Source organism: Lissotriton helveticus, chromosome 7 (assembly GCF_964261635.1).
Source record: "Lissotriton helveticus chromosome 7, aLisHel1.1, whole genome shotgun sequence".
In the NCBI taxonomy this organism is placed as follows: Eukaryota; Metazoa; Chordata; class Amphibia; order Caudata; family Salamandridae; genus Lissotriton; species Lissotriton helveticus.
In genome coordinates, this window is record NC_136068.1 from 1,612,095,567 (window position 1) to 1,612,114,199 (window position 18,633).

Sequence of the window (18,633 nt, forward strand, 5' to 3'; positions counted from 1 at the left end):
AGAAAGCAATTATTAAACCCTTATTGAAAAAAACAAATCTTGACCCCTCAGAACCCAAAAGTTATCGCCCAATTGCATCTCTTCCTTTTACGTCCAAAATATTTGAAAAAATTATGAACTGTCAGCTGGCCCACTATATCGATCAGAATAATCTACTTGATGACACCCAATTTGGATTTCGGAAAGGCCACGGGACAGAAACAGCACTGATAAAGGCAGCAGACGAAGTCAGAATGATTATGGATCAAGGAGGCGTGGCAGTCCTGATATTACTGGATTTGTCTGCAGCCTTCGACACGGTCGATCACACAATCTTGATCGACCGTGTAGCCTCTATTGGCATCCAGGGAAAAGCCAAATCTCTTCTGACTTCCTTTCTGTCTGACCGTAAACAGTCTGTTAAACTGGGCGGCTTCTACTCTCCTGTTTTCACCCTACCTTGCGGCGTTCCCCAAGGATCCTCGTTAAGTCCGACACTATTCAACATCTACGTGTCGGACTTGGCGAGGGTCATTAAATCATGTGGAATTGGGCTAACATCGTACGCCGACGATACCCAGTTGGTATTGGCCATTCACAACAACGGAGGAGCAGTTGCGGCTAACTTTCAGGAAGGCATGATGGCCATTAGTTCCTGGATGGATCATAACTGCCTAAAATTAAACTCTGACAAGACGGAGGTCATGATCTTTGGCAGATTGACCCCGTCTTGGTCCCCAGTTTGGTGGCCTCCTGAACTAGGCTCTCCCCCAACACCGGTTACCAAAGTTAGGAACCTAGGAGTATTATTTGATAATAAACTATCATTTGTGAGCCATGCAAATGCGGTAGTCTCTGCATCTTTTTACACTCTAAGGATGATTAAGAAACTCTTGCCTTTTCTCCCCCCCAGCGCAGGCAAGACCCTCATGTGCACCCTGGTACTCTCCAGGGTCGATTATTGCAATGGTCTGCTATTAAATGCCCAAGAGCAAGTCCTTAATAAAATGCAACTTATTCAGAACGCGGCAGCTAGGATTCTGACCCGTACTCCAAAATTCTCTTCCATTACCTCCATTGTTCGCCAACTTCACTGGCTCCCAGTTCGAAGTCGCACCAAATTTAAGGCGTTGTGTATTACCTATAAAGCCATGCACAACATAGCGCCAGAATTTTTAAAAAAAAAGCCTTGTGTGTATATACTCCTAAAAGAGCCTTACGCTCATCCACAGCCCATCTGCTCCCAATCCCGCGGACAAAAAAAGTGACTTGGGGAGATAGACGCTTTACAGTGGCTGTTTCCAGATTATGGAATACCCTCCCCCTCGATATTAAAAACAGTCCTTCCTTGATGACATTTCGGAAACAATTAAAAACATGGCTTTTTAATCAGTAATAAATCAGTGACCCCTTTCAGCATATGAATTGAGCAGCGCCGAGACACCTCAGGGTATTTGCGCGCTATATAAATTGTATAAATAAAAATAAATAAATAACTCTGGCCCCCTAAGTGGGGGGGAGACACCCACAAGGCTCCACAAATATAAAATGGCCCACCTCATGTCTCTCAGGGCAGGCCGGGTGCAATCGATATTTCAGATCTACCCCCAGATTGTACACTATATACTCTGATCTTGACAGGGGTTCCCCAACTCCCCCAGGGGCACTAAGAAAGCTGCCAGAGCCTAATTAATACATCTGCCTTTTGGTTCTCAAGGAACATTTTCTCGCAAACCAACTGGCCTGAACATATTATTATGGCAAGGAGGGTGAGCTGGTTGGGCAACACGACTAAATGCGTGGATGGGGACGGTGTCGTGCTTAATTTTAGTAACTCTGGGGTTGTACATTTTGCCCTGACACATCTTAGAAATTTACTGAATGAAACAATTAAGGTCCGCCCACTTGGCTTCTTCTATCCCCCTATCCAGGAGACTTATATGTGACAACAGTTTGTACTTAGACAACAGAATAGATTCCCAATCCCCAAGCTCGCATCATTTTTCCACCCCAACCATTTTGATGTTCTCTCTGGTTTGAGCAAAATCAATTGACTGTCCGTATGTGAGGACAGTACAGCCAAAACAAGAAGATCACTGCTGAGAGAGCATTCGAAAATGTCATTATTGGCAGAAAGCCGCCTGCTGATCCTTCTGGTACCACTTTGTCCAATCTTATTAGCACCACTAAGACTAGAGTTCAACCTGGAAAGTGCTCTTGGTCTCTTACCCCTCTCCCCGATGACAATCTTAGAGATGAGGGGTCTATCTTGGCTACTACTGTTGCAATACGGTTATTAATTCCACACTAGGGGGTATGGTGGATCAAGAACACACTACTCACCAATTTAAAATTATTTCCTGGAATATTGCAGGCATTGGCACTAAGTTGGCAAACGAGGAGTGGTTAGGGTATATAAGGGGCTTTGATATCATCTGCCTAAAGGAAACCTGGTATAAGGACGATATTGTGTTGGACGGCTATCATTCTTTTACCATCCACACAACACCCTCATTGGCAGTGAGGGCTAAAGGAGGGCTGGTGATGTTAATTTCCGAAAAATATGGGTCTGTACAAGCCTCTGTTGTTAACTCCATGCCCTGGTACCAACTAATCTTATTTTCTAATCTGATTCGGGTCAAGCTATTGTTGGTAAATTGGTAATTATAACATCTTTAACCATAACAGTTGTCATGTTATTCAAGCCCTTCAGGAAGAAATCAATACTATCTCAGGGAAGTGTCAGGCTCTATGTATCCTCTGGGTGGGGGATTTTAATAGTACTACCTGCACGCATAATACCAAACGTGTCTGTGGGCTATTGGACCTAGAGGACCAGCCTCAATCGCATTTTATTCATACACCACAGGGCGAAGCCCTAAATTGTATCATTATTGAAAACAACAGGGGCCTTCAGCCTTGCAGCACAGTGCACCACTTATACCAGAGGAGGCAATGGGAGTTTTATAGATTTTATGTTTATATCAAGGAGGTACTTGTCGCTTGTTGGTGTCTTTGAGGTAGAACCAAACAATGCTAGTGACCATAACCCCCTAACTATTTCCCTGGGGATAACTGCCTTGGCAGGGTAAGCTGATGATCGCCTCATTCAATACGATCGCAACAAAGGGGTAAGATTAAATTGGGACAAAATAAACCCTATAGAATTTCAGGAGGAAGTTGTGGCATTGAATATGAACTCTATTATGAGATGTCTCGAACCTGACGCTCCTTCTGATGAGGTAATTCACGACTTTGAACTTGTCTGTGCAGACGTAGCTAAAAGACTTACTAGACCTATACAGATGAGGGAATCTCTAGAGAAGAGATGGTTTAACTCAGAGTGTTCTAGAGCCCATAAGAAACTCAAAAGGGCCCTTCGTGAAAAACCACGTGACCGAACTCAAATCAAAATTGCAAGACAGGCATATAAAAACATCATTAATACATGAAAGGAGCAGACAACTCAGAACCAGCGTACAGGGTGGATAGACTGGCCATGCCCAAGGGAAATTGTGAGCACTTGCTCTACGCTCGGAGAGTGGGGAAAGACTGGCCTGCACATACTAGGGCAGTGGTACAGTGTTGGAAGGAAGCAAACAGATTCCTGGGTTGGACGGATAAATTAACTGGTCGCACTCCCCTGTGGCTGTGGTCCCAATTGCAGGAAGTGACGCAACTGGCGGGCTTTGGAGGGTGGAAATTGATAGGTATTGATTATCTGGGGGACATCTGGAAGGGTTCGGCTCCCCGTTCTTTTGCCTACCTACAGAAGGAATACGACCTTCACGAGTCACAACACTACCACTACCTACGGCTTTTACATGCTATTCGTTCCCACCTGGTCAGAAACACTTGCATCCCGGAGTACTCCCCTATGGCGGACAGGCTGCTACTGGACCCCATTTTGGAGAAACCCACATCCACCATTTATCGGAAACTTATCAATAACATGCCCGACTCACTGGAGAAACTTAGAGAGACGTGGACTCGAGACTTAAGCAATATTGATGATACCGACTGGCAAGACGCCATACAACGCCCGCGGGAGGTAGCAATCCGCCCCAGGCTCCGGCTGATCCAGCTGAAAATACTCCATTGCACATACTACCCTCACACACACCTGTACAAGTGTGGCAGGAGCCCCTCGGCTGCCAGGGGGAGGGTACCTTTTACCACATATTGTGGGCGTGCCCTGCCATAGTCCCCTTCTGGACTAGTGGTTGCCACAATGTCAGAGGTGGTGGGCACACCGGTCCCACGGGAGCCACGAAGGCTGCTATTGATGATACGGGGGGACAAGGACTGGACAAGGCACATGGAGATATGGCTCGCACTAGCGTCGGCCGTGGCCAAGAGAAACATTGCCAGGGGTGGGGATCTCAGACACCCCCGTCATGGGAACATTGGAGACGGGACCTAGACAGGTGCCAGCGGGCTGAGGAGACCATCTATAATAGATGGGGATGGCCGAAGAAGTGGAAAAAGATCTGGGGACCGTGGAGAAAGTATAGGGAGGAGGGTGAGGGGCTGGAAGAGTAACCTGGCCACTGGTCATCCTGAGAGTGCCGTATGGTATTGATGGGATTAAAAACCACGGTGCTAACTACTGCTCTGATCATTGTTCATTGATTGTCGTGACTGTATACTATGAGCATTGTTCAAAAATAAAAAGAGTTAAAAAAAAATAACAAAGTAAAAACTAAAAAAAAAATACATGAAACGAGGAATTGAAGAAACTACCCTGGGAAGATTTGGATAGAGCCAGTGCCCTTAAAGATTCTAAAAGGTTTAGGAACATCATTAATCGTCCTTTTTTTTATGGATCAGGTTGGGCAGATGGACTCTCCGAGTCTGGGGCACTCATTGGAATCCCACTTTTCTGCTATATTTAATCCTAATTGTGCCCAGTTAGAGGAGGACAGGGAAGATCCACCGCCAGATCTAACCATGGTTGCCCAACTAAGTGCATCCCTTACTGTTGCTGAGGTTGAGGAGGGTCTGGCAAAAGGAATCTGTATGAAGGCCCCAGGCCCCGATGGGTTCCTTTGGATTTGTTCAAAATTAATCCCAAACTCTGGTCACCCCTGCTAACCAATGTTTTTAAATCAGTGATGACTGGCCCCATCCCAGTGTCATGGAAGAAGGCCATCGTGGTTCCTGTATTCAAAAAGGGTAATAGGAGTGATCCCGCCTGTTATAGGCCAATTTCCCTTATTGATGCCAAGGCTAAGTTCTTGGGGAGGGTAGTTCTTGCACGACTCGAAACCTGGGCAACTGACACAGGAATCATGTCTAGGACGCAATATGGCTTCATTGGACACCACAGAACAGTGTCTTAATCTGTCCCTGATCATGGGCAAGTACAGGAGGGCCGAGGGGGAGGGGGGGTTTCCATCCCCTGGCCTTCATGGACTTGTCCAGTGCTTTTCATACTGTTAACAGGGAGAAGCTGTGGGCCCTAATAGGGACAATGGGTGTTGAGCAGGCTTTTATCTCCCTTCTACGCAGGTTTCAAGCATCCACTACTGTCGCCTTAAGGTATGGTTCCCAGGGGGAAAAGACTAGGCCCATTGTTTCTACAGAAGGTGTACGGCATGGGTGCATTTTAGCAATGTTTCTTTTTCCAATATATACCAATGGCCTCGAGGCATTTTTAATAGATAAGAAATGTGACTTTCCCTGAATAGGTGGCAACCCAGTTCCGCTATTATCATTGCAGATGATACAGTGTTAATGGCTTTGACAGCAAACAGCCTTCAAAAGTCACTCAATGCTTTTACCGATTTCATGTCGGCCCTTGACTTAAAAGTCAATTTTATTAAATCTTATATAATGGCGTAAGTTTCAAAATCTACCAAAACAAGAACGTTTACTGTAAGAGGAAAGACTATTGATAAGCGGACTAATTTTACCTACCTGGGGAATAATTTTAATAAAAGTATGAATTGGGGTCCCCTGGTTACTTCCAGGGTGCAACATACCACCAGGGTTGTGGAGGGGCTTTTTCGTTTTGCCTGCAAATTAGGTCATAAACCGGTGACAGAGCTGGTTACTTTATACACAGCTAAATGTGTATCCGTTGCATCCTACGGCGCAGGAGTTTGGGGTTACCACAAAAGCTGCCAACTTCAGGTCACGGAAAAGAAACTTACTAAAAGGCTATTGATGACCCCTGATAGTGCCCCCTCACTCTTTTGTCATCAGGTGTTGGGATTGGAATTTTTACAGGATCGAATAGACACTGCCCCTCTACTTTTATGGGCCAAAATCTGGCTGTCAGAGGATCTAACATTCACGAGGGACGTTATCAAGGATTGCACTCAGCTAGACAGTGCTTTGTCGATCACCTGGCGTCATTTTGTAAGAGATAGACTCTATGAGATAGGCTTGGGGCACTATTACGACAACGCTGCTGGTATCAATTCAAATGCAAAAATAATCATTAAAAAGGCATACTATTCTAGGGCAAGCGAGCTACTCTCACATGGGGAGCTGCTAGGACCTTCACATGTGCATCCTATTCAACAGCAATTGTATCCTACTTTTACTACTAATGCCCAGGTTCCATTTCTTTTAACTAGATTTCGCTTACGCACCTTGCACTTTTTAGTGCCATTCCCAAAACAGTCACGATGGGTCGATAAACTCACACCTTGCCCCTGTGTTAATGTGGCAGTACAGAGCACCATGCACTTTATGCTGTTCTGCCCCCTTTATGCCGATCCAAGAGGAACATTTTTGGCTCCACTATTGAGGGCAAACCAACCATGTACCTATATTGAAGGTTTTGATGTTTTACACTCTTTGGCCAAACTTGATATTTGACTGCAATGACTAATTTTATTAAAGTTGCACTGATTGTCATAAAAAGTTGTGAATTACAATAGTTGACTCCGAATGATACAACCTTTTAAAATTCTATTTATGTATTAACAAAGTTGTAGGAATTATGTCGTTTTAGGTTGTATTGTAAATCTGATATCAAGAAGATTTATATTTCTTTTTTAACTGTCTAAATTCCTGAAATTGCTTGCATGGTTTTTACACTTGATATTGCTCAAATATGCTATGTAGAAGATTTTAGATTGTATTGCATGTATTGTTCAAACTTTTATGGTATTTTAAGCCAAACTGAGTTTATTTGACTTGACATGCTCGCATTGCCTTTAACCTCCTAATGTCTCTCTGTAGAAAACCTATTTGGTTTCTTCGTGATTTGAGCACCCCGTTATGTTTAGCCATATAGACTTCCCAGACCACATCTTTCAATGCTTCCCATTCTATATTCATATTTGTTATAGAGCAAAAGTTTGTTTTGAAATAATGCATTATTTCTTGTCTCATTTCATTCCAACATTCGTTGTCTGTAAGCGTGCAGTTGTCTTGGAACAATTTTCATAGTGGGGGTGCTATGATCAAAGTTGTATCACAGAAGTGAAGGCGATTGTAAAAAAATCCAAGAGTTTCACAAAGATCAAATGCAGCAAATGAGTCATGCCCATTCAGTAGAAGAATGGTAAAGGTGTGGTATGAAACACGGGGTGCATTTTAGAGTAAACTGTCACAACATGCAACTAAAACATAGTGTTATAATACACAGTCATTTACAGACTGCACGCTTTTCATAGAAAAGGCCACATAAATCACGACATGCAGTTTTGCCATTAAAAATATATAGTGCACAAACAAAGTTTGGAAATAGGGGTTCAGCAAATATTTATCATTTGCACATCTCCAAGTAAAGTGCATTCGATTTGTTTTGATTTTTTTTAAATCTTTGTTTCCACCACTCTATATAATCACAAAAAATGTGCTTTCCTAACTGCTGGTATGTTTTTAAAAATTCATACAGTTAATTTCCAGGCCTTTACATTGTGTTATGTGTTAGAAAAAAACAGACACCCTACAGCCTTTCCTTTCACACACCCTGTACCCAGAAAGATTGTCAGAGATAAGTAAACACCAATTTTCATGACACAAGAATAAGCAGTCATTTTTCGGAATACATAGCCTGACATTTGCCCTCTGCCTTTGAACGCACACTGAATGTGACAAGATAAAAAGAAGATTTTATGCTATTTTTATTGATCACTCACCTTCTGAACTCATGCACGGTCATTTTGGGGGTGCCACCACTCCCCTACTTTCAGCGCCTATGTTTGCCTTTCTGGTGATAGCCTCCATAAAATGGATGCAGTATGCCCTGCAGATAAGCTTCGCTTTCACAGGACATGGATATGGCCAGACAGTGTTCTTGCAAAATGTTGCACATCTGCTAATCTAGAGCTAATGTTGCAGTGGAGAACCAGTAATCCAATCTAGACCACATCCCATGGGCTGTAGAGATACGGGTGCCCTCACGTTCAAATGTGTGTGTCAGCTGCCATAAATCTATTAGATGGTGGTCTGATACTATGCATTTATTGCTGTGACTGCTGCGGATGCATGCCGGTCGAGACTAGGTGATCTATCAAGGTCAGGAGTTAGTGAGACAATAAGGTCTCCTGACCAGAGGACTGTTTTGGGATAAAGAGAGGACACCGTTGCCCACAGTGACTGAAAGAAATTTGTGTTCTCAATATTGGAGCCGCAGACATTTATTAGGGTGATGTGCTTGCCAGCAATTATGCAATGTACTATTATTTATTTATTTATTTATTTAAGCTTGTATCGCGCACAGCTACCCACAATGGGTTTCCCGGCGCCAGGGATAGACTGTAGAAGAAAGAGGGAGTGTCACCTTGACTTGAGGCCTCAGCCGACTATTGGTCACGCTTAGTAAAGAGCAGGGTCTTCAGAGCCTTACGAAAGCGGAATAGGTTGGTCTCAGATTTTAATGCCAATGGGAGGGAGTTCCAGTATTTAGGACTCAAAGTGGAAAAGGAGCGGCCTCCCATTTTTGTCAGCTTCCATCTTGGTACTGTGAAATTGCCAGTGTCCGATGACCTTAGTGAGCGCAGGGGTCTGTAGGGCTTTACCAGCCCCTGAACATATACTGGGGCGCTACCCTGCTTAGCCTTGAACATGTAGCAGAGTGCCTTGAATTTAACACGTTCTGGGATGCTCAGCCAATGGAGGTCGCGCAAGGCGGCAGTGGCTGAGGAGCGTCTGGGGACGTTCTTTAGCAGGCGTGCGGCCGCATTTTGCACCACCTGCAGCACGTGTATAGTGGCTTTATCTGCACCCAAGTAAAGAATGTTGCCATAGACCAGGCGTGATGTTACAAGTGCCTGGACCACAGTTCTGCGAGAGGAAAGGGGGAGCATCCACAAAATCTTGTGAAGCCACCGCAAGGTTGAAAAGCAGATGGCTGAAACCTTAGTAGCCTGTTGTCTCATAGTTAGCCTGTCGTCAATAATGACACCCAGGTTACGAACTGCAGTAGAAGGTGTAGGCGCATTTCCCAGTTCGATGGGCCAGTGGCGGGGACCCCATAGATGTTTGTTCTGTCCCAGAATGACCACCTCGGTCTTCTCCCCATTCAGTTTGAGACAATTTCTCCGCATCCAATCGGCCACAAGAGTGAGGCCCGACCTGAGTGCGGAGATGTTGTTTACGTCTCTCCCTGATAAGGAGAAGACGATCTGGGTGTCATCTGCGTAGGAAAACAGGGTTAACCCAGCTTGTTCGACTATGGTTGCCAAGGGTTTAACGTAAATGTTAAATAATAAAGGGCTAAGAATTGAGCCCTGGGGGACGCCGTGGGTGGATGGACAGATGGCGGAGGCTGCTTTAGAAGAAAACACTTGGAAGCTTCGATCGCTAAGGAAAGACACCAGCCAGGCCAAGGCCTGGCCTGCCACACCTAGAGATTTCAGAGAGTCAGTAAGGATGGAATGTGACACGGTGTCGAAGGCTGCGCTCAAATCCAGCAGGATGAGCACCATGGTGTTTCCAAATCTTGTATTACAAATCTTCCCTGGTTATCTCGAACAGTGTGTAAGTGCTGGGACTTGATCACTGTTCTTATCATTATTGTGACCCATGTAGAATTCAAAGAATTTAATGATCCAAAAGCATATGACATCCATTTACCGACCAGGAATTTGAGTAAATATAGAAAGGTAGGTTTCCTGCAAAAAAAAAGCTACGCTGACATCATGTCTTGTGAAGTACTAAAGTCCTGTTGTGTTTTGCGAGGGTTATTTAGACCTCTTATGTTCCAAGTTAGCCTCAGGACTAAGCTGTCAACAAGATACCTCAATTTACATTTACATTCTGACTGTGTCTGTCGCCCAGTATGCACAAGAAATTTCAATGAGATCTTGCTTCAAGATCCTCTTTTTAGCCTTGTTCACCGCAAAGCACCTTTTCTTTGTTTAGATACTTCTCAGTTTTTTGCTGCAAGTCATCCTCAATGTCAAATATCAAAATTGTGTTGCTCTGCTGTACCTAAACAGCTAGTATGTTTTTCAACTTTGGTGGCCATTGTATACATTTAGTATCTTAGAGCATACATTTTCCTGTCAATGGCCGTGAATGTATTTGTAATTTCTCATTCTATGGGAAATGCCTCTAGTCTTTTATTGTGACAATGCTATGCATGCCTGTGACGCATAACATGTCTGTGCATATTGTGACTGCATGCTCAATGTGTTTGTATGTTCTCACCTATGCTCAGAGTGTTTATGTGTATTGTGACAATGTCTGTGATGCTCACCGTGTCTATGCACAAAGTGAAATTTATTTATTTTATTTTATTTTATAAACTTGTATGGCGCAACAGCTACCCAAAAAGGGTTTCCCGGCGCCTGATAACACAGCATCATAGATGGAAGAGTATAGCAGGGTCATTCAAGTTACTGATCGAACAACCAGGTTTTTATCGCTTTACGGAACCTGGAGAGACTTCCCTCCTTTCGTATGTGAAATGGAAGTGAGTTCCATATAGTGGGACCCAGATGGGAGAAAGATCTTCCGCCCATCCTGGAGAGCTTAAATCTCGGTACGCAGAACTTTTCAGCAGATTGGGACCGTAGGTTTCTTGCAGGGATATAGGGATGTGCTAGTGTCTGAAGATATTTTGGGGCAGTCCCTGATTTAATTTTAAACATGTAGTTTAAGGCCTTAAATCTGATGCGATTTTCCACCTTCAACCAATGTAGTTCACGTAAGTACGGGGACACGCTGGTATTTTTAGGGATATGGCAAAGAAGTCGGGCAGCCGTATTTTGTACTAGCTGTAGTCTTTTTATGACTGCTTTATTTGCCCCCAAGTACAGGATGTTCCCGTAGTCAAGCCGGGATGTAATTAAGGCATTGACTACTGTTTTTTACATGGGGACCGGCAGCATCCACAGAATCTTCTTAAGCCATTTGATAATGGTGAAGCAGAGACCCACTACTTTGCTTGCCTGTTGCTTCATGGACAAAGTATTGTCCAGAATTACTACCAAATTTCTTGCATGGGGCACTGGTGTTGGAAGATCACCCATCTGTATAGGCCAGTGTGATATATTCCAGAGCTCTGGATGTTTGCCCAGAAGAAGGATCTCCGTCTTGTCTCCATTTAGTCTCAACTGGTTAGTTGACATCCAGTTGAAGATGTTCAGGAGACCACTTTTGAGAGAAGACGACGATGAAGATTGGAAATCAGATAGTGAAAAGACAATTTGTGAGTCGTCTGCGTACGTCATAAAAGTGAGTCCAGCTTTTTCCACTAAATCTGCTAGGGGTCTCAGATATAAATTGAAAAAGAGAGGGCTAAGAATGGAGCCCTGTGGAACCCCGTGAGGGGAGTTAAAATGTCCAGAGCTTGCCGCGGCAGATGCTATTTGGTATGTACGTTGGCTCAGGAAGGATCTAATCCATTGCAGGGCCATTCCGCCGATTCCATTTTTTTCAAGCGTGGTGAGTAGTCTATTATGTGACACAGTGTCAAAGGCTGCGCTTAGGTCGAGTAAAATAAGCGCAACCGTTTGACCGTCGTCGAGGAGTTTCTTGATAGTTTCAGAAATTCCTAACAGGGCAGTTTCCGTGGAGAAACCCGCCCGAAAACCAGATTGGGTGGGGTGAAGGAGGGCATTTCCGTCAGCAAAAAGGGTAAGGGCTGTGTGTACATGTCTCTCCAGACATTTAGAAAACGCTGGAAGAAGTGATATAGGTCTATAATTGGCTAGTTGTTCTGGATCTGCTGAGGGTTTTGTTAGCAGTGGGGTCACTATGGCATGTTTCCATAGGGTAGGAACTGTGGCCAGCTCAAGTGATGAATTTAGGGTATCTGCAATAATTTCAAGGACAGGTTTTTCCAGAAGTTTTATTATATTGATAGGGATAGGATCCTGTGGAGAACCAGATTTAATCGATTTCATGAGAGTAGTAAGGGTATCGATTGTAATGGGTGGCCACTTTTGTAAGGTTTGATTTATAGTGGGATTATATTCCCAATTTTCCGTCAAGGTGGTATTACAATTGTTCTTATCAATCTCAACGATTAATTTGTCAATTTTATCTGAGAAAAATTGGGCTAAGTCATGGCATTGCTTCTCATTTAGAGGGCGTGAAGGGGCTGTGATCTGGCCACCCGCAAGGTCTTTGACTGTGTTAAACAAAGTTTTCGCTTTGTTTGCAGCTCCTGTTATGGTTTCAGCTACATATGTAGCACGTGCTTTTTTACATGCGGTGTGTGAGAAGTTGGCCTGGTAGGGGATGTTTCCAATTCTGGAACCACCTACTACCTGACCAAACAATCCCCTTATGGTGTCTGGTTGTAAGTCAACCTTATTAGACAAGCTATCCTAGGGGTAGCATGGACTAAGCAGCCTAAAGGCTTAACTTAAGAGGTCGTGTTAAGCGAGCTGTTTTACCACATACAATCCTGTAATACCAAATGAAAGGACACCACACAAGTATATATTATAAAAATATATGTGTTTATTACTAAAAACAATCCCCAGTATTCTTTATGAATAAAGGGGCACAAGCGTTAAATCAAAAGCACTGTTAAAACATACAAGTTGCACAATTATGGATGAGGGCGGGTGGCCACTCAAACCATATACTAAACAAGTGGTATAAGAAAGGCCACTCGAGCAGTGGTTAGGCCTAGGGCCTAGGGAATCGCTGGGAGCAGTCAGGACAAGCAATGCTGAAGTCGGGAATGGCCCTCGGGATTCGGGAGATGTGCGGAAAGCGCACGCATGCACCAATGTTAACCAATGGTGCGTAAAAGTCAAAGAGTTAAAGTTTAAGGACACTTCCGCTGAACCTAGAGGAACAAAACTTAACACACAGACCCTAGAGGTGTGCACCAGTGTGGGAACACCGGCGGAGCAAAGTTACCTCACCCACAGGAAGTGGGTGCACAGGGTCGAAGTGGCGTCGGGTTTTGACACGCAGGCTCTTGGTGCTTGGAGCTGAAAGGGCTGCAGGCAGGGTGAAGACGAAGTGTCCGGTGGAGTCCAAGGGTGGACTCAAGTTGTAGAGTACCTGAAAGCAGAGGGGACAGAGTCTGGGTCACTCAGCAGTGACCAGGGTGGAACCAGGACGGAACCAGGCAATGTCGGGCGCAATCAGGTGGTCGTCGAGGAGCTTCCCTCCGCTGTCACGTGGGCTCTGGGGCATCTGCGACGTCCAGGAGCAGGTCACGATCTGTCCCACGCAGGCTCTCACCGTCGGTGCAGTCGGCTTCAAGTTTGGAGCAAACAAGCCTTGGTAAGAGCAATCCACGCAGGATCGGAAGATTGCTTCTCACTCGGACCAGGAAGGTCAGAGTCGGGGCTCCTTTTCAGGGGAGCTGGTGTGGATCTGGAGCAACCAGAATCACAAGTCTTTTTAGGTAGTTCGTCGGCACAGGGACCACAAGCCAGCTGGCAAGTGACCGGGCCAACGCGTTGAGCCAAATCGTGCCAAAGGGCCCCACGCAGCACTCGTCGAGTGTGGAGGGCTGAACTTCGGCTCAGGAGTAGCTCAGGGTGGGGGCTTCTCAAACCCCGGTGTACAGCTTCGAGGGTCACTCGTGGGCTGCACGGTCAGCGTCTCGTGGTCACTTCAAGATGGCGTGCCCCACGCTTCCGGTCGCCTCCACGGGTCTCAGCTTTGCAGGGACTGTGGATCGGGCTGTTAGAAGCTGGGCAGGCTTGATCTCGTTGATCTCAGTCGCTCGAGTTTCGGCGGGAACTGCAACTAAGTAGACGTCGAGGGCTGGATGGTGCCTGCTGCTGCAGGGTGGTCACTCCTTGACCACAAGGGAGATTCTTCGGGCTTCCACGTTGAGATGGAGGGCGAAGGGTCCAGAATATCGTTTCAAATGTTTCTTCCAGGAAATCTGATGTGCATTGGCACGGCTCCCACTCTTATTCGAATCTGGGGGGCGTGATTACCTGCTAGGTCCCCCCCTATGGGTGGGACCCAGGAAGGGGGTGGATACACCCCTTTCCTTTGATCCAGGCCGCCCTGGCACGAGGGCTGGAGTGCCCCAGAACCGGTTTGGCCGGATTATGCAAGGGGCAGCCTTGTGCGCCCCAGGCAGTGTCTGGTTTCTTTCAAACCTCCCTGCTACAATCCACTATCTCCTGTCTGGAGGGTGGTGACACCCTCCTGTGACAGGAAACCCTTTGTCCAGGCCCCATCTGCTGAGTTTCGGTCAACTGCAGGGGTCCAGACATTTGTCTGTGGCAGAGGCATCCATTTTGTGGATCTTAAGGTCTTTGGAGAAATTAACCGCATTTAGTAAAGGAACATGTCTTACCCCTCTAGAGGGGTGGAATGCCATCCCCGTCACCAGAACTGGCGAGGGGATGGTATTCCAAATCGTATGACACCTTACACGACATGTTTTGATAAAGCCAAACCAAAGTTGCTATATAACCGCGAGGATTATAAGGCACTTAAGAGTATATGGTATGGCATTATCCTGAAACAGCTTAGGGGGTTGTTCCCGACAGCTGCAGACAGGCTCAGCTCATGCTAGAGCTCCATCTCACATGAAACCACGCACTCTGCCTCCAGGATTGATGAGGCCTTCCATAGGAGTGGCTCACAGGTTAATATGTGTCCAGATATAGGTTTAGATATAGGTATACTGTATCTAAGCAAGGGGTGATTACACCACCTTACCCCAGCTGAGTGATCAGCCAGTTGTGTCAATTTAAGAACCAGCCAGGGGTGGCAAAAGATATGCTGCAGCCCCTGGTAGGCCTTGGTGGCCCCTATGCCCTGGGCACCTATAGTGCATTATACAGGGGCTGACAAGGAGTCCATTTCCAATTGGTATGTACCTAGGGTACATGGAATCCATTTTACAGAGAGAGCAGATGGCCTGGGGCCCTGATTAGCAGGGAACCAGGTCAACTAAGTCAAAAAAACCAGCTAAACACAGGCAAAAAATCTGGGGTAACCATAGTCAGGTAGCCACCTTCCTACATAACCCCCCCCCCAAACGAAAGGAGATAAGGCTATCCTTGGCCAGGTAAGCCTATATTGCCTGAGTGGCCATATAAGGAAGTACCTGCACTAGCATGGGTACCCCCTGTCTCATGGTCCACTAAGCAGTCCCTCACCCTTTGGGTATTAGAGGGTCTCCACCATAGGGAATCACTACCTTGGGTGTGTTTATGCAAAGTTAAAGGCTGGTTTGGATATGGAGTATTGAAGGGAGGCTCTACTAATTTAGGGCTTGGCTTCCTCCAATTATCTTCCACCATGTGTGCCTTTCTTTCTTTAACTGAGTTGCACTGTGCTCTCAGGGTCAACCTCTGGCTACCTAAAGCTGGAGGCTGGGTCCCTCTGTTTGGCTTGCTGGAGGGACAGTTCAGGTTTGGGCCCCTTGGGTCCCAGGTTTGGCTGTGCCCAACAGAATCCATCTGTGGGAGGTCCCTAACTGTTTTTAAGGGGGCTCCCTCAGGAGTTTTTAAAGTTTTCACCTTACTAGGGCTACTAGTTTTGGTGCACCTAATCTTTTGATGGGGGTGCTTTATTTGACAGGGGGCCCTCTGGGTCTCACTGTCCTTCTTGTCCTCTGCAGCCCTGGGCTGGCTAAGGCAAGGTAGAGAGGGGCAGGTTACCTGCTCCAGACTGGGTCCCACCTGAGAAGGGTCCACCGCCATCAGAGGCTCTGTCAGGCCAGGCCTAACAACCTCTGGGGCAGTTCCTTCATCAGGGGTAAGATCAGTTCCCTGAGGAGGCTGACCCTGTCCTAAAGTCTGGTGAGGGGGAGATTTCTCTTCCTCCTCCATGCTCTCAGTTTGTGTGGAGTTATCCATCATTTCAGGTTTCACAACACACATATCAGTTTGAGTTTGGGCTGTGGCCATCACAGCCCCACCAACCTTTTCAGGAGGAGACTCAGTTTGGGTTTCTGCTGTTACCATAACAGCTTTGCTATTCTGTTCAGGAAGAGCTTTTGCTAAAGATGGGGCAGGGAGTTTCTCAGCCCTACCAACCTTTTCAGGAAGGACATCTTGCATTGGGGCTGTAGCCATTACAGCCCCACTAACCTTTCCATTGGAATTTACCATTCTAGAATGGGTTTCCTGTTCAACCTCAGCCCAGGCTGAGATCTCCAAATCATTACCAAGTAGGCAGTCTACAGGCAAGTTTGGTGACACTGCCACTCTCTTTGGGCCAATGACACCTCCCCAGCTGAGACTCACTACTGCCATGGGATGATTGGTTTGGATTCCATCAATGTTTGTAACCTGGTATGTGGCACCAGGTAAAAGTTGCTTAGAGGGGACTATGCCATCAGCCACCATGGTGATGCTAGCCCCTGTGTCTCTAAAAGCTTCAACTTTCAAACCATTGATGAGGGGTTCTTGTCTATACTTGCTCAAAGTATTTGGGCAAGCAGAGAAGTTGGCAAACCCCATGCCAGTCTCATAAACAAGATCATTGGGTGATGGGGACCTGGATAGGCCAAGGTCCACCTGAGCTCCCACAGTAAACCCACCCAGATTCCTGGGTGTGCTTCCACTTCCTGGGGGAGTACTGCTGACAGTAACAGGAGGTGTTGAAGCTGGCTTTGGAGGTATATTTTCTTTATTGTTATTCTTGGGACAACAGTTGTCTGTTTTGTAATGCCCAACCTGTTTACAGGCATAACAATAAGGCTTTTTCTCAGTTGAAGAAGTGTCTTGGGACCCACCCCCATTCTTGGAGTTTTGGGGCCCTGGGGAAGTCTTTTCTTTATTTTTATCCCCACCCTTATCTTGAGGCTTGGTAGACTCCTTCTTCTGGTTACTGTCCTGATTCTTAGGCCTAATCCTGGTTCTGACCCATTTGTCTGCCTTCTTTCCCAATTCTTGGGGAGAGGTCAGATCAGAGTCCACCAGGTGCTGGTGTAAGAGCTGGTTCTGACAATTACTTAGGATCTGCTCCCTCATAATCAAATTATGCAATCCTGTGAAGTCATGTACTTTGCTGCCATGTAGCCAACCCTCCAGAGCCTTAGTTGCACAATCAACAAAATCAGTCCAGTCCTGAGTCTGTGTCTTCTGGGTGTCTCTGAACTTCAACCTGTACTGTTCAGTGGTTAAGCCAAACCCATCTATCAGAACACTCTTCAGGACTTTGTAATTGTTTGCATCCTCATGTCTAACAGTGAGGAGCTTATCTCTCCCTTTCTCTGAAAAGGAGTACCATAAGATTGCTGCCCACTGTTCCTCAGGAACCTGCTGTACCATGCAGGCTCTCTCAAGAGCAGTCATCCATTTGTGGATGTCATCCCCTTCTTTGAAGGGGGGCACAATCTTTGTCAGGTTTCTACTATCATAGGACCTGGGTTTCTCTTTAGAAATATTGCTGCCACCAGTGGCACCTAAGCCACACAATTTTTGCTCTCTTGCCAAGGCAAGTCTAGCTTGAGCCAAGGCTACCTCCTCCCTCTCTATCTGGAGTTTGACAGCCCTCATTCTGGCCCTATGCTCTAGCTTTTGAGAAGCACCCATGCTTCTCTGTGATTCTCTGGAGGCACTAGAAACATGAGAGTCCCCTGAGGGAGATCTCACTCTTCTGTTGCCTGGGAGAATAACATGTTGGGTTCTGGGGAGGTGCTGGCCCTCTCCATTCCCCAGTAGGTCCAAGTTGGCCTGGCTAAGCCTGGCAACTGGAACCTGGCTACCCTGATCCTGAACTTCTAAGTCCTCAACATCTGAGTCCTCATCTAAGTCATCATCATCCTCCTCTTCAGGGGGATCAGTAACAGGGGGGTTCTCTCCATTTCCTGTTTCTAGGGAAGCTGCCTTTGCCTTCTCTAAGTCATCCTGTTCTAGGATTTCTACCAGGATTTGGCAGGTGGGGCTTCTGCCCCTTTTTAACCCTCTTGCTTTGCACAAGGCAATCAAGTCTCTGCGGGTTAGTTTGTCATATCCAAAAGTTGCCTGGGTAGGGTCAACTGTCACAGGAGCAGACCCTGAGGCTTTTCCTGTGTCAGACATGGTTACTAGTGAGGTGTAAGTGGTGCACTTACCTACACTAAGTGTTTTCCTACTGTACCTTGCTAGTTAGTTGTAGTCAGGGTGTGCTAATCCCTTCAACCTACAACTACTAAGTTCAGTAGAACTTAATATGCTAAGCTTTTGATTTTATATGTACCTAGAGGTACTTGATGTGATCTTTCAATTTGATATAAAAGATTGCAATGGTAAAACAACAGCAAGCTCAAATCCGCACCGCTGCTCACCAATGTGAGAAGTTGGCCTGGTAGGGGATGTT